Source organism: Neofelis nebulosa, chromosome 14 (genome assembly GCF_028018385.1).
Source record: "Neofelis nebulosa isolate mNeoNeb1 chromosome 14, mNeoNeb1.pri, whole genome shotgun sequence".
NCBI lineage: Eukaryota > Metazoa > Chordata > Mammalia > Carnivora > Felidae > Neofelis > Neofelis nebulosa.
In genome coordinates, this window is record NC_080795.1 from 20,044,625 (window position 1) to 20,060,194 (window position 15,570).

Below are 15,570 nucleotides of genomic sequence, written 5' to 3' on the forward strand. Positions count from 1 at the left end.
AGACAGAGCATGAGCATGAGCATGAGCAAAGGAGGGACACAGAGAGAGGGAGACACAGAATCCAAAGCAGGCTTCAGGCTCTGAGCTGTCAGCACAGAGCCTGATGCAGGGCTCGAACTCATGAACCGCGAGATCATGACCTGAGCTAAAGTTAGACACTTAACTGACTGAGCCATCCAGGCACTCCTTTTTTAAAAAATTTTTTAATGTTTATTTACTTTTGAGTGAGACAGAGACAGAGACAGAGCATGGGGGGGGGGAGGGGAAGAGTGGGAGGGGCCACTCACTTAACCATAGGATTCAATTGCCTCCAATATGCTAGCCTAATGGATCCAGGTCACAGCAGGTCCAGAAGAAATCAGAGTCTAGAGATTCTGTATCAGACATACATCTCTATGTGTCTCTAATCGAAGAGTATTTGAGAGTCTCTAATTCCACCCCACCAACTTCCAAATCTGAAAACTGAAAACCCTGAGATGTTGAGGGACTTGCCAGAGGTCACACACTCACAGATCATCTTAAGCCATCCTGAACACATGGTGCTAAATGCATAGTCAAACTAGATTGTAAGCTCCTGGGGGATCAGGACCCACTTCTTAGGCTTAGTCTTAGAAATACAGTACACAGTATATAGCCACTCCCCTCTCCCACTGTTCCAGTCCCTAATCAAGCCTGCAAAAATCACCACAGATTAGAAGTCTTTTGGTGTGATCACACTAGACCATTTTACAGAAAAGGAAACTGAGGTCCTGAAAGGTTACATGATTTGGTCAAAGTCATGTCAGTAATTACAGCGGAGTTTGTGTCAAATTACAAATTTGCCATCTGCGTATGATTTACCATCTCTACAAAACAGGATGACCAAGAAGGTTCAAGTCTTAAATTAGTCATTTCCAAAGTGGTATGAGAGGTCACATAAGTGAATAAATAAGTATCTCATGAGAAGCCACGTGAGGGTCTCTCCCTGACAACAATAACTCTGGAAACCAAAAGGAAAGAAAGTGTGATTAAAGGAGAACAAAACACACCCCAAAAAAAACTGAATCCAGAGATTAGAAGGTGCACTACCCATCACTCTTCCTTTCTTGCATTAGCCACCATTGCCTTCCATCGATCCTAAATAAGAAATTAAAACTGGGACACCTGGGTGGCTCAGTTGGTTAAGCCGCCAACTTCAGCTCAGGTCATGATCTCACGGTCCATGAGTTCGGGCCCCGCATCAAGCTCTATGGTGACAGCTCGGAGCCTGGAGCCTGCTTCCGATTCTCTCTCTCTCTCTCTCTCTCTCTCTCTCTCTCTCTCTCTCTCTCAAAAATAAATAAGCATTAAAAAAACCATTAAAACTAATTCTTTGAGAGTTTCACAAGAATGACATAACTAGAGATATTGTTAAGACCAGCAAAACCAAAATTTAAACATAACCATTCTAAGATTTAGATTTGTATTTGTATTTGTATTTAGATTTGTATTTGTATTTAGTTTTGTTTAAGTAAGTCTTTCCCATGGAAACTTTTTCAGATTTATCTCAGGAAAATTTTTGCATCTTGTTAAAAGTTGCTGCTGTCCTTCACCAAAAAGGAAAGGCGTCCGACTTTGGCTCAGGTCACGATCTCACAGTTCGTGGGTTCAAGCCCCGCGTTGGGCTCTGTGCTGACAGCTTAGAGCCTGGAGCCTGCTTCGGATTCTGTGTCTCCCTCTCTCTCTGTCCCTCCCCTGCTTGTGCTCTCTCTCTCTCTCAAAAATAAATAAACGTTAAAAAAAATAAAAATAAATGCTTATTTTTATTTTTGAGAGAAAGAGCACGAGCAGGGGAAGGGCAAAGAGAAAGAGGAATAGAGGATCCGAAGCGGGCTCTGCGCTGACAGCAGTGAGCCAGGTGCGGGGCTTGAGCTCACAAACTGTGAGATCATGACCTGAGCTGGAATCAAGAGTCAGATGCTTAACCAACTGAGCCACCCAGGCGCACCCCCACTTTTATTTTTAATGCTTATTTATTTACTTTGGAGAGAGAGAGAGAGAGAGAGAGAGAGAGAGACAGAGTGCACATGCATGCACACACGCAAGTTGGGGACGGGCAGAGAGAAAGGGAGAGAGAGAATCCCAAGCAGACTCCACACTGTCAGCACAGAACCCAGTGCAGGGCTCAAATTCACTAACTGTGAAATCATGACCAGAGCTGAAACCAAGAGTCGGATGCTCAACCAACTGAGCCACCCAGGTGCCCCAATTTCTCCCCTTTGCTTACAAAAAAAAAAAGAAAAACAAACTTTAAAACTTCTATTTTCCTCCTAGGAATTCGAGACCAAATAAATAAATAAATAAATAAATAAATAAATAAATAAGAGAACACCTGAAAAAACCAAAACCCATTATTATTACTATTATTATTATTATTATTATTATTAAAGTATTACAGCTGAGAATTCCCACATGCTAGACAGTCAGGAATGGCACACTTCAGTTTCAAACATTTGCCAATTATATAATTTCCTCCTGCTGAAAATATTAATTACCTAAATATGCTCTCTTCTGAGCAAGAGTAATCTGCACCTGCCTTTTCAGGTTATATTAGGTAACAGAGACTAGCATTTTTGCAGGGTGGCAGTTTCACAAGCAATCATAACTCCCAGGAAGGGAAGTAGGCTCTGAATTTACCACCAGGTAACACACAGCTGCCTGATAAGGAGCAACAGGAATGCCTGATTCTGGCTCAGAATCAGGAGCATGTGGCTCTTGATCTCAGGGTCATGAGTTTGAGTCCCACGTTAGGTGTAGAGTTTACTTTAAAAAAAATTTTTTTTAAAGGAATATCTGACTTCCCAAGGACAGATGTCACATGGTGATCGTCAAGGCACCAGAGGTTGGAGGAAGGGCTCAAGACTAGCTTCTAATGGCTTAAGGGAAAACAGAACAGAGTATAAGTTCTCTCAAGATCTGAGTACAAAGTTCCAGAACAAGACTATATCAAGCCACACAGAGAAGGCACAGAATTGGATAACTTAAGAGGTGATAAGAATCTAAGAAACCACTAGCCTTACCTCCTCATCTCCTTTATAGGTAAGAAAGACTAAGAAAATCAGCCAAGGGATGCCTGGGTGTTCAGTCGGTTGAGTGTCTGGCTCTTGGTTTCAGATCAGGTGATGATCTCACATTTTCATGAGTTCGAGCCTGGCATCAGGCTCTGTGCAGGCAGAGCAGAGCCTGCTTGAGATTCTCTCTCTCTCCCTCTCTCTCTGCTCCACCCCCACTCGTGTTGTCTCTTTCTCTCTCAAAATAAATAAATACAACTTTAAAAATTTTTTAAAAAAAGAAAAGAAAACTCAGCCAAAACCACACCAGAAATTTATAAACTTTTCCCTCCCATCCTCTTTCCATAATGCTGATCCTTAGAGTTCAGACTCTGGATGATGGCCTTGGGTGCTGGCTTTGCCACTTTTGAGATGGCCTTGAGTGTATTAGTCAATCTCAATTTCCTCAACTATAATATGTATGGCATATTATCTCCTATATTCCAATAATAACATAAGATAGTATAAATACTATGATATTTACTGAACAAGATGTAGCAATGAGTAATGCACAATGAATTTGCATTTCCTATCCCTTGCTTGCTAGAAACCCTTTCTATTTACAAAGACATGTTTTACCTGGATCTCCTCCATCCAAATGTTCAATGCTTTCTGATTCTATGACCTAGAGATTTCCACTTATAGTTCCAAGACATAAAAAAAAAATACAAGATATAGAGTAATTTGGATCCTTAAGGTTTTTTTTTAAGTTTATTTATTTAGGGGCACCTGTGTGTGTGTGTGTGTATGTGTGTGTATGTATATATATATATATATATATATATATATATATATATATATATATAAAATAGTTGTACAATTTATATATACACATTTTATACTTACATATATATGTAATATAAAATATACATATAATATAAAAATAGAAAATAGAAAAAGAGCTGTCAATTTTTGACAGGGGAACCAAAACTACACAATAAGGAAAGGAGACCCTGTTCAACAAATGGTATTGGATGTCCACATTCAAAAGAAGGAAGGTAGACCCTGACTTTACACTATATGTAAAAATTAACCCAAATTAAAGACCTACACATAAGATATAAAACTATTAAAAACACCTAAAAGAAAACCTAGGGAGAAAGGTTTGGAACATTGGATTTGACAATGATTTCTTGGATATGACCTCAAGAGCATAGGCAATAAAATCAAAAATAGATTAATGAAACTATACCAAACATTAAAACTTCTACACATGAAATGAAACAATCAACAGGGTGAAAAGCCAACCCACAGAATGGGACAAAATAATCGTAAATCATATATCTGATAAAGGGTTTATACCCAGAATATAGAAGAAAATTCTAGAAGTCAATGATGACAAAAAAATAATCCAATTAAAAAATGGCAAACAATTTAGACATTTCTCCAAAGAAAGTATGTAAATGGCCAATATGCATATAAGAAGATGTTTGGTGTCGCTATCAAGGAAATGCAAATCAAAACTACAATAAGATATCAACTCACACCCATCAAAATGGCCACTAATCAAAGAACAGAAAATAAGTGATTGTGAAAGTATATAGAGAAGTTGAAACCCTCATGCACTGTTGGTGGGAGTATAAAATGGTGGAGTCATTATGGAAAATAGTATGGAGGACCCTCAAAAAATTAAAAATAGAGTTATCATATGATTTAGCAATCCCATTTCTGGGTATGTGTCCAAAAGAATTGAAAGCAAAATCTATCTCAAAGAGATATATTCACAGCAGCACTATTCACAATAGTCAAGAAGTGGAAGCAATCCCAGTATCCATGAAAAGATGAATGGATAAAGAAAATACGGTATATGTATACAATGGAATATTACTCAGCCATGAAAAAGAATGGGATCTTGCCATTTGCAATATGAATGGAACTCAAAGACGTTTTGCTAAGCCAAACAAGCCAGTCACAAAAGAACAAATACTGTGTGATTCCACTCATATATGAAGTACCTACAGTAGTCAATACAGTTTACACAGAAAGTAGAAAGGGGGCTGCCAAGAACAAAGGGAGGGAGCATTAGTGTTTAATGGATATGGAATTTCAGTGTTACAAGATGAAAAAGATCTAGAGATCTACTGCACAACAGTGTGAGTATCCTCAACACTACCAACCTATACTCTTAAATATTGTTGATGGTAAATTTAGTCTTAAGTATTTTTTGCCACAATAGAAAAGAAGAAAAGTAGCTACCACGTAGAGTTGTTCTGAGAATAAAATAAGATGATAAAGCATTTAGCACAGTGGCTGGTATATATTAAACTCTCAAAAATATCTGCTGTTGGGGTACCTGGGTGGCTCAGTCGGTTAAGCATCCAACTCTTGATTTCAGCTCAGGTCATGATCTCATGGTTCATGAGATTGACCCCCACATTGAGCCTGCTTGGGATTCTCTGTCTCCCTCTCTCTCTATCTCTACCCCACTCACACTCTCTCTGTCTGTCTCTTTCTCTCTCTCTCTCTCAAAGCAAGTAAATAAACATTAAAAAAATATATTTGCTGTTAAAAATAATCCTTGTTAGATCCCACAATGAAACTGTATCCAAGGTTGTTTTTTTTTTTTTTTTAGTTAATTTAGCATTCATTTATTTTTAAGAAAAAATTTAGGTCTTATAACCCCTCATTAAATCTATCCTACATCTTGTCTTGAGGTCCAATTATTTGGTGAGCTGTGCTTTCAAATGCTGATTAATCACTTTACAGTTCTCCAGAATTCCTTGTCTCAATGTTTTCTTTACTAAAGCCACAACCACTAAAACAAAGTCAGATATCAGAAGCAAATGGCATTCCACTACCTTAGTACACACACACACACACACACACACACACACACACCATTCCCTTTTCAAGGGTTTCAGTATTCCCAACTCTAAAGATGGTCCAGAAAATCTCTATGATTAAAAACCTTTTTAAGCTGGGAAATGAAGTCACAATAAAAATCATGAAACCCTACATATTTTTATATCCACTGAAAATAATATACTATGGCATATTATCTCCTATATTCTAATAATAACATAAGATAGTATAAATACTATATTTACTGAGCAAGATGTAGCAATGAGCAATGCACAATGAATTTGCATTTCCTATCCCTTGCTTGCTAGAAACCCTTTCTATTTACAAAGACATGTTTTACCTGGATCTCCTCCATCCAAATGTTCAATGCTTTCTGATTCTATGACCTAGAGATTTCCACTTATAGTTCCAAGACATTAAAAAAATACAAGATATAGAGTAATTTGGATGCGTAAGTTGTTTTTTTTTTTAAGTTTATTTATTTAGGGGCGCTTGGGTGGCTTGGTCCAACTTCAGCTCAGGTCATGATCTCATGGTTTGTCAGTTCAAGCCCCATGTCAGGCTCTGTGCTAACAGCTGAGAGCCTGGAGCCTGCTTCACATTCTGCGTCTCCCTGTCTCTCTGCCCCTCCCCCGCTCATGCTCTGTCTCTCTCTGTCTCTCAAAAATGAATAAACATTGATCTCATGGTCCGTGAGTTCAAGCCCTGCATCGGGCTCTGTGCTGACAGCTCAGAGCCTGGAGCCTGTTTCAGATTCTGTGTCTCCCTCTCTCTCTGCCCCTCTCCTGTTCATGCTCTGTCTCTCTTTGTCTCAAAAATAAATAAACGTTAAAAAAATTTTTTTAATGAATAAACATTTAAAAAAATTAAAGTTGATTTATTTTGAGACAGAGAGAGAGAGAAAGACAGGAAAAGCAGAGAGAGGGAGAGAGAGAATCCCAAGCACTGTTAGCACAGAGCCCGATGTGGGGCTCGAACTCACAAACCGTGAGATCGTGACCTGAGCTGAAATTAAGAGCCAGATGCTTAACTGACTGAGCCATCTGGGCATTTCTGGATGCTTAAGATTAAACAAAGTTTAGAGCATCACCATTGACAAATCTCTGAGGATGGGGGGGGGGAGGGCGTCCTGTGCACTGTAGGATGCTTAGCAGCAACACTAGCCAAAATACCACTAAAATACCCATCCAAGCTGTGACAATTAAAAAAAAGATTCCAGACATTACCCAGTTGGGTGGTTGGGGGGAGGGAAGCAATCACCCTGCTTGAGAACCACTGTTTCAGAATGACCTATAACCTACAAATTTTCCATAAAGGAACTGAGATTCAGAACATGGCACTCCTGACTACTGTGAATGGTTTTGGAGGAGGAGGACCAGGCAGCTATGAAACCCCCATCTCTTTTTCTCTAGAACAGGGAGATGGAAAACACAAGGTGAAAGCACTACTTCTTTCGGGAGCACCCAGCACAGCACAATATGTGGACCTGGACCCATATTCTCCAATTTCAAATATTCCAGTCTCTTTCTCCAAAAAGACACAACAGAACAATCCAAATGCCCATGTATGTCTCTTCACCTTTTCTCACTGAAGACTTCCTCCCTAAAATGCTTACTGTAAAATCCATTTTTTACTCCATTTTTCTTGTACAAAATCCCTATTCCTTTTTTTTTTCTTAATTACACCCATAAGAAATGACTTGGAACTCACACACACTTGAAAAAAATTCTCATAGCTGAAGTATAGACACCCGAACCAACACGTGCTAGAATGCTGCATGGGCTAGGAAAAAACAATTCTACCATCCAAGGACTTGAAATTCCCAGAATTTCAATTTTTGTAGTAGACTTTTTTAAATACAGATTGGTGGGGCGCCTGGGTGGCTCAGTCAGTTAAGCGGTCAACTTCGGCTCAGGTCATGATCTCGCGGTCCGTGAGTTCGAGCCCCGCGTCGGGCTCTGTGCCGACAGCTCAGAGCCTGGAGCCTGTTTCGGATTCTGTGTCTCCCTCTCTCTGACCCTCCCCCGTTCATGCTCTGTCTCTCTCTGTCTCAAAACTAAATAAACGTTAAAAAATTTTAAAATAAATAAATAAATACATACATACATACATACATACATACAGATTGGTTTATAATCTATAGATCAACTCAGACTCAAAACAAATTGGCTGTGTGACTTGGGGAAACCCTTTAATTTTTTTACCTCAATAACGATTTTCAAGCATACAGTTCAATACTGTTAAGTATATTGTTGTGCAATAGGTCTTCAGAAATTTTTATCAAGCAAAACTGAAAGTCTATACCCATTAAACACCAACTCCCCAATCCCCCTTCCCCCCACACCCTGGCAACCACAATTCTACTTTCTGTTTCTATGAATTTGACTATTTTAGATACCTTGTATAAGTGCAATCAAACAGTACTGTCTGTTTCTGACTGTCACATTTCACTTAGCACAATGTCTTCAAGATTCATCCATGTTGGGGCACCTGAGTGGCTCAGTCGGTTAAGTGTCTGACTTGGGCTCAGGTCACAATTTCACAGTTCATGAGTTAGAGCCACACATGGGGCTCTCTGATGTCAGCACAGGGCCTGCTTAGGATCCTCTGTATCCCTCTCTCTGTGCCCTTCCCCCATTCTCTCTCTCTTTCTCTCTCTCTCTCTCAAAAGAAAGAAACATTAAAAAAAGAGATTCATGGGAATGCAAGCTGGTGCAGCCACTCTGGAAAACAGTATGGAGGTTCCTCAAAAAACTAAAAATAAAACTACCCTACGACCCAGCAATCGCACTACTAGGCATTTACCCACGGGATACAGGGGTGCTGTTTCAAAGGGACACATGCACCCCCATGTCTATAGCAGCACTACCAACAATAGCCAAAGTATGGGAAGAGCCCAAATGTCCATTGATGGATGAATGGATAAAGAAGATGTGGTTTATATATATACAATGGAGTATTACTCGGCAATCAAAAAGAATGAAATCTTGCCATTTGCAACTACGTGGATGGAACTGGAGGGTATTGTGCTATGTGAAATTAGAGAAAGACAAAAATCATATGACTTCACTCATATGAGGACTTTAAGAGGCAAAACAGGTGAACATAAGGGAAGGGAAACAAAAATAATATAAAAACGGGGAGGGGGACAAAGCATAAGAGACTCATTAATATGGAGAACAAACTGAGGGTTACAGGAGGGGTTGTGGGAGGGGGGATGGGCTAAACGGGTAAGGGGCACCAAGGAATCTACTCCTGAAATCATTGTTTCACTATATGCTAACTAATTTGGATGTAAAATTTAAAAAAATAAAAAATTAAATTAAAAAAAAGAGATTCATCCATGTTGTAGATGAATGTATCAGGATTTCCCTTCCTTTTAAAGCCAAATAATATCCCATTGTATGCATATACATTTTGTTTATCCATTCATATGTTGATGGACACTTGGATTGCTTCCTCTTCTTGGCTATTATGAGTGATGCTGCTATCAACATGAGTGTTCAGATATGTCTTTAGACCCTGCTTTTACCTCTTTTGGATATATATACCCGGACGTTGGACTGCTGGGTCATGTGGGTCACGTGCATTCTCTCTCTCAGAATAAGTAAATAAACCTTAAAAAAAGAAATAAACGAGGTGATCTCCGGAACACACACTGACTTGACAATTACTATGGGAAAGAACTCAGTCAGCCAGTCCAGTCATGCCCTTCTCTGTCTGATCACCCTTTGCAAAGGAAAAACTTCTGATCTTCATTCTTCAAAACCATTTCCAATATACCCAGATGTCACATTTATCTATTATCAAACTCCCAATTCACTATTAAATTTTCTAGATTGTTTAGAAAGAAAAAAGCAGAGCCAAGTACATGGCTCTGTATGCTTTTCCCCAACCAAGGGACCTCATAAGGCGAGTACACAAACGCACCTCTGACAGAGTTCCACCAACAGAGAGAAACCCGTCAGCGAGGAGCCTTCAGGGTGAAGAATGAGATAAACAAAGTGATGCTTCCTTTGGTGAATGTCAAGATGAACAACATTTGTTTAAGGTCACTTTCTCTTACTGAACTCAGCAGTGATCATGTCACACAACTGTGGAATTCAAAACAGGAGCCACAGCTTATGAAATACCCAAAACTGACATCTTGCTTTCACAAATGAGTAAGAGATGGGAGGGTTCTTGATGACACGGAACTTCAGTACAGGGGCTCCACCCCCAAGCCCAGACGGCAACTTCCCACGGGGGACGTGGGGGAAGCGAACCAAAGATCTGTGGACCCCTACTGCTCCAAATACGGTCCTCAGACCAGCAGCACTCACCTCACCTGTGAGTCTGTTAGAAATGCAGAATCCCAGGCCTCACCGCGGACTTACAGAAGCAGAATCTGCATTTTTTAAAAGACACCCTGGCGATTCACACGTTTTTAAAGTTTCAGAAGGGCTGTTTCAGACTGTGTACATAACAGAATTCATAGCACCGGGAGGGGAGAGATGGAATAAATCATGCTTGAAAAACGTAGCATAAATACTACTAAAAAGGCTGTTCTCTTTGCAGGTGGGCTGAATAAATCAAGGCGCACTCAACTGTCTTTTCCCCAGCGAGGAAGCAAACCCTTTTACTTATCAGTTAGAATATGAAGGGTTTCTCAACATCTTAGACTGACTAGTTTGTCTTAGAGGCCACAAGTGACCAGCACGCAGCTGATATAAATTCAGTAATTCGCTAAGGGTAGAGAAGACATTTCTGACACAGACTAACTGTCCCAGGTATATGTAAAACTCACTGACATCCCAACAAGATGCCGCCACAGGCCACAGATGCCACGTTGTTCTCACTCTCTGCCCTGCATCCATCTGGGTTATTTCTCTAGGTGTCCTGGATCATCATTTCCTCAAATCCCTCAGCCGTCATTCTCCCTCATAGTAGTTTTCAGTGCAGATTTTTTTTTAATGTATTCATGATTTATACAGAGTCTACTTCCCAAAAGGATTTTATGAGGCTTTCAAAGATGAACACATTGTAAACAAGACAAGCAAAATTAAAGCAGAATAAAAAATGAGTTAGAATTAAAAGAGAATATATATTCCACATGATCTTTCCTTTGTTGGCTCCCCCCTTGCCCCAGCACCATTCTTTCCTAGGAAAGCAGCAGCAGATTAATGTGATTGATGAATCTTAAAATAAACCAAGATGTTCAGCTCAACTCCTCCTTTTTGTCTCTTGGGAGTTAGCATGCAGGTAGGGAGTAAAAATTCTGCCCTGCTCCCTCTTGGCCTAAGTCTTAGCTATGCTGCCCCCAGCCAGGGCCCCACCCCACATGGGGAGACCCAAGGCTGCTACACTGTTAAGCCCCAGCATTGCCTGTGGCTGGATGAGTAAGTCTGTTTAATGGTGGCATAATTACAAAGTCCATTTGCACAAAGATATGAGCTACATTCTTCAATCTCATTTCTATCCCTTTACAAAGGTGATATTTTGGTCTTTGACTTATTTCTCAACTACCTCAGAAGTCAAGTGAGGGAAAGGGTGCTATTTATTGGGTCCTTTCAAAATCCCATCCAAAAAGTCAGGAAAAACAATGCTATAAACTACTTAGGGTAGGTTATTAATACTGGCCAGTAAAAAAAAAAAAAAAAAAAAAAAAGTCCTAAATTTTCTGGCTACTGAGATAAAAAAGAAAAACATAGCCGGTGTGGAAGACTTCTACAACTAGAAGTCACTCCGTATTTGCTCCACCTTCATTTTACTTGCCTTCGTCTCCCATACAGACTGGGAACCTAAAACTTTGCCTTCCCCAAAATCATGTTAGCTGGAAGAGGCCAGGAGACTCCAACTGGCCAAGAAGACATCCTTGAGAGTAAACAGGTGCTTCCTCCTCCACTTTCTCCTTGTGAGGAACAGGCATGCAGTGCCTCAGGTGTAGCACCCATTGCTAGGAGCCAGGCAAGAAGAGAGGAAGCTGGGTTGTTGCTTCAAGATAAATAAACCCCTAACTTGCCAAAGCCACATATACACTTTGGTTATACAGTTTTGGGAACACTGAACTGAAACATATGTCTTTGTACATTTCATTGTTTTTATTACTATAAATAAAATCCTTTACATTGAGACACAGATTGTTCTTTTTTTTTAATGTTTTATTTATTTTGAGAGAGAGAGAAAGAGAGCATGCAGGGGAGGGGCAGGGAGAGGGAGAGGAAGAGAGAGAGAGAGGGAGGGAGAGAGAATCCCAAGCAGGCCCGATGCAGGGCTTGATCTCACGAACCATGATATCATGACCTGAGACGAAACCAAGAGTAGGATGCTTAACCAACTGAGCCACCCAGGGCGCCCCAGATACAGATTGTTGTATACAACGTTGCTGAAAACTAATGAAGATTTTTCTATACAATGTTTCTAAGAAGTACCTTCTCTTTTCCAATTATAAAAAAAAAAAAAAAAAAAAAAATTTTCTTTTCATACTTGGAAAGAGCACTTTATCTCAGAAAAAGAGCAAAAATATATATACACACACATATACATACACATATATATAATGTTTATATTACTATAAAACCTTGATGAAGTAGAACTCAACTGATTTCAATCTCACTGTACTTTTAAAAGACTGAGGAAATGTGAAAAAAGGAAAAAAAGGAAGAAGCCACCAGCTATTTATTTTAAGATAATAATATTACTTCTGAGGGGCACCTGGGTCGCTCGACTGGTTAAGCGTTCCACTCTTGACTTTGGCTCAGGTCATGATCCCAGGGCCATGGGATCAGGCCCCATGTTGGGCTCTGTGTTGAGCATGTACCTGCTTGGGATTCTCTCTCTCTCAACTTCTGCTCCCTCCCCACCCTGCGTGGGTGCCCGAACATGCGCCTGCACTCTCTCTCTCCCTCTATCTCAAAATAAATAAATAAATAAATAAATAAATAAATAAATAAATAAAATAATAATAATATTCCTTCTGAGTATGTGTATGTCCTCGGACCAGCTCATGTTCACCAAATGTCCTGCCAGTCTATGTGGGCAAATGAAGACCCACAATAGTAAAACCAGGACACCACAGAGCCCCCTCAAACTTCAGAAGAGCTTCTGTTACGTTACACGAGGCACAAATATCCACTGCATAAATGTTCACACACTCAAGAAAGATGGTCATCAAAGGATGACGTACAGAAAGCTCTGGTAATAAAACCTTGGGTTCGCAAAAAACTCCTTTACTCCCGAGTATAACGAGCATAATGTTGCTGAAACGCTGATCAAAGGTACACGTACAATGTTTCCAAGGAGTGATTTCCTATACAATGTTTTAATTGCCTACACACTGTTTCTTTCCTTTTTTCTAACTGTAAAAAGATCTGGTGAAGGGTTTTCATACTCAGAAAGCGTAAAATATCTCTCACTCCTCACTCTGCCCACTCTGTAGGATGAGTTTGAATTCCACTTTAGCAGAGCGGAGTGCTGCCTCTTACAGTTGGCAGAATGCTTGCACACATGTAATCCCATTTGGTCCTCAAAATATTACAGTGAGGGAAACAAATGTACTAATCCTCGTGCGGAAACAGAGGCTGGGAGACATTAAGGGATTTGTCTAAAGTCTCACCACCAGTCACCGGTAGAGCCAGACTAAAATATAGACCTCCTGCCTCCTCATCTAGCGCTTTCTAAGGCACTGTGCCAACCCCGCCCCTTCTCTGTGGTGTGAAGTCAAGGCTCACACACCAAGGACGTGAATGCTGCACCCACACCGCTTGGCCAACGGCCAACCCATACCTATTATTACTTATCCTGAATATCCCCCAATGAGACTTGTGGCTTTGGATTCTAGAAATGCATCCCCTTTTCCCTTTTCCTACCTGTTAGCCATTCTTTCTCATTTCACTGTTAGTTCACTAGTTTCTTGCCCCCAAAGGACCACATTTCCTCTCTCTTCGTGAGATACAATTTCAAATCATGGTCTAGTTACTAACCTCACTTCTTAATAGCCGCAAAGCTTTCTCTGCACCCCAGGTCAACACTAAACCTCTCTCCCTGCAGGAGTTGGGGCACTTAGTGGGTATAAAGGCTGCCGTAGCTCATCTACGACCACAATTGTTCTACGGTTAAAACTGCCAGAATGCTAACATCAAACATCCACAAGATTAAGACATACATTTACGTTCCGTTTCAATGGTTTTAATGTTAATTCAGTATCTGTTCATGCCCGCAATTACGAACTTGCTACCTGCATTTATTTTTCCTTCTATGGTTGTAATGAGAAGTCAAAAAGATGGACAGAAACACTAAGAAAGGAGTGGACAGTGAAAAAGGTAATATAGAACAATTTTGCAAAAAATAACAAAGATTGAAAGAGTTATTTATTAGAAACAATCCCACATCATACTAGGTTAACACCTCTCATGTCTAGGAATATAGTGGCCTCTCTTATTTGAATTGACACAGAGGTTACCTACAAAACCTGCTTTAAAAGGTTTAAGACGGGGCGCCTGGGGGGCTCAGTCAGTGGAGTGTCCGACTTCAGCTCAGGTCATGCTCTCACGGTCTGTGGGTTCGAGCCCCACGTCAGGCTCTGTGCTGACAGCTCCGAGCCTGGAGCCTGCTTCGGATTCTGTGTCTCCCTCTCTCTCTGCCCCTCCCCTGCTCAGGCTCTCTCTCTGTCAAAAATAAATAAACATTAAAAAAAAATTTTTTTTTAAAGATTTAAGACGGCTCTTGCTCTGAGGAACTGTGGGCCAATTCAGCTTCCTTCTGCACCATGTTCAGGGCTCTTATGGACACGGCACATCCTTCGCTTTCTTTCAGTTGGCTTTCTTTCAGTTGGCTCTCAGAGCCTCTTGCCAGAAAACACGCAGTGAGGAGGGAAGCCCAAGGGCTCTCTGGTCAGAGAGGGGTGGGTTTGAAGCCCTTAAGCAAGTCATTCAAACTCTCTGAGCTTCAGTGTCCCCATCCACGAAATAGGGAAAACAATCCCATCTCAGGAGGTCACTGAGAACATTAAGTAAAATAGTACATGTAAGATTCCTGGCACTCAAACCACTGTAGCTTTTGCTGAGATCCACTTAATACAACAGAATTCTCCAGAGTTTCCCAAAGAATGTGTCCTAAGGCCTTCATCAAGGTTTTTTCAAAAGAAGAGGAGGAGGAGAAAAGGGAGGAGGAAGTAGAGGGGGGGGAAAGAGGAATAGAAGGAGGAATAAGCAAATACCATTTTTCCTCCCCTTGCACGGGTCACTTCACACCCCTATGTCAAATGGGCACTATTTCTTTATTACCCTGAAAGCTCTTCAGGGGCTGGGACTCTGTCTCATTTTTGGTTTTCCCCAAAGTAGCACTTTGGGAAAAACTTGCTGTTCTTCTTAGTGTATAACCACAACCAGAAAAGTTAAATCGTAGGGCTCTTACTAGTGGATGTTCTCCCTTTGTGTAGGGCCCTGCCTGTGTTTTTGACGAAGCAAATTTGTGTGAACAGTATCCAAGAAGTGGGGTAGAAGGGAGTTCTAAGTAAACGGAGGCAACGATTGGCAAAAATAAGAATAACAATTGGGATATTTACAGAGTCAGGTTATCTTTCTAAAGATTACTTATTATTTTCCAAGGGAGAAGTACATGTTTACAGTGGAAAGACCTAGCAATCACCCACTCAACCAAGTGATTAAACGTAACATCACTAATGAATGGCCAGATCCATGTAACGTAAAACACACCACAT

The 15,570-nt window shown here is 40.5% G+C and overlaps 1 protein-coding gene across 4 annotated transcripts in view; it reads right to left on the reverse strand.

The window, feature by feature from the left end:
• The window catches only part of SLCO5A1 (solute carrier organic anion transporter family member 5A1), a 299,230-nt gene that overhangs the window by 127,445 nt on the left and 156,215 nt on the right, over positions 1-15,570 (reverse strand). The gene's annotated exons all lie outside the window — the stretch shown is intronic.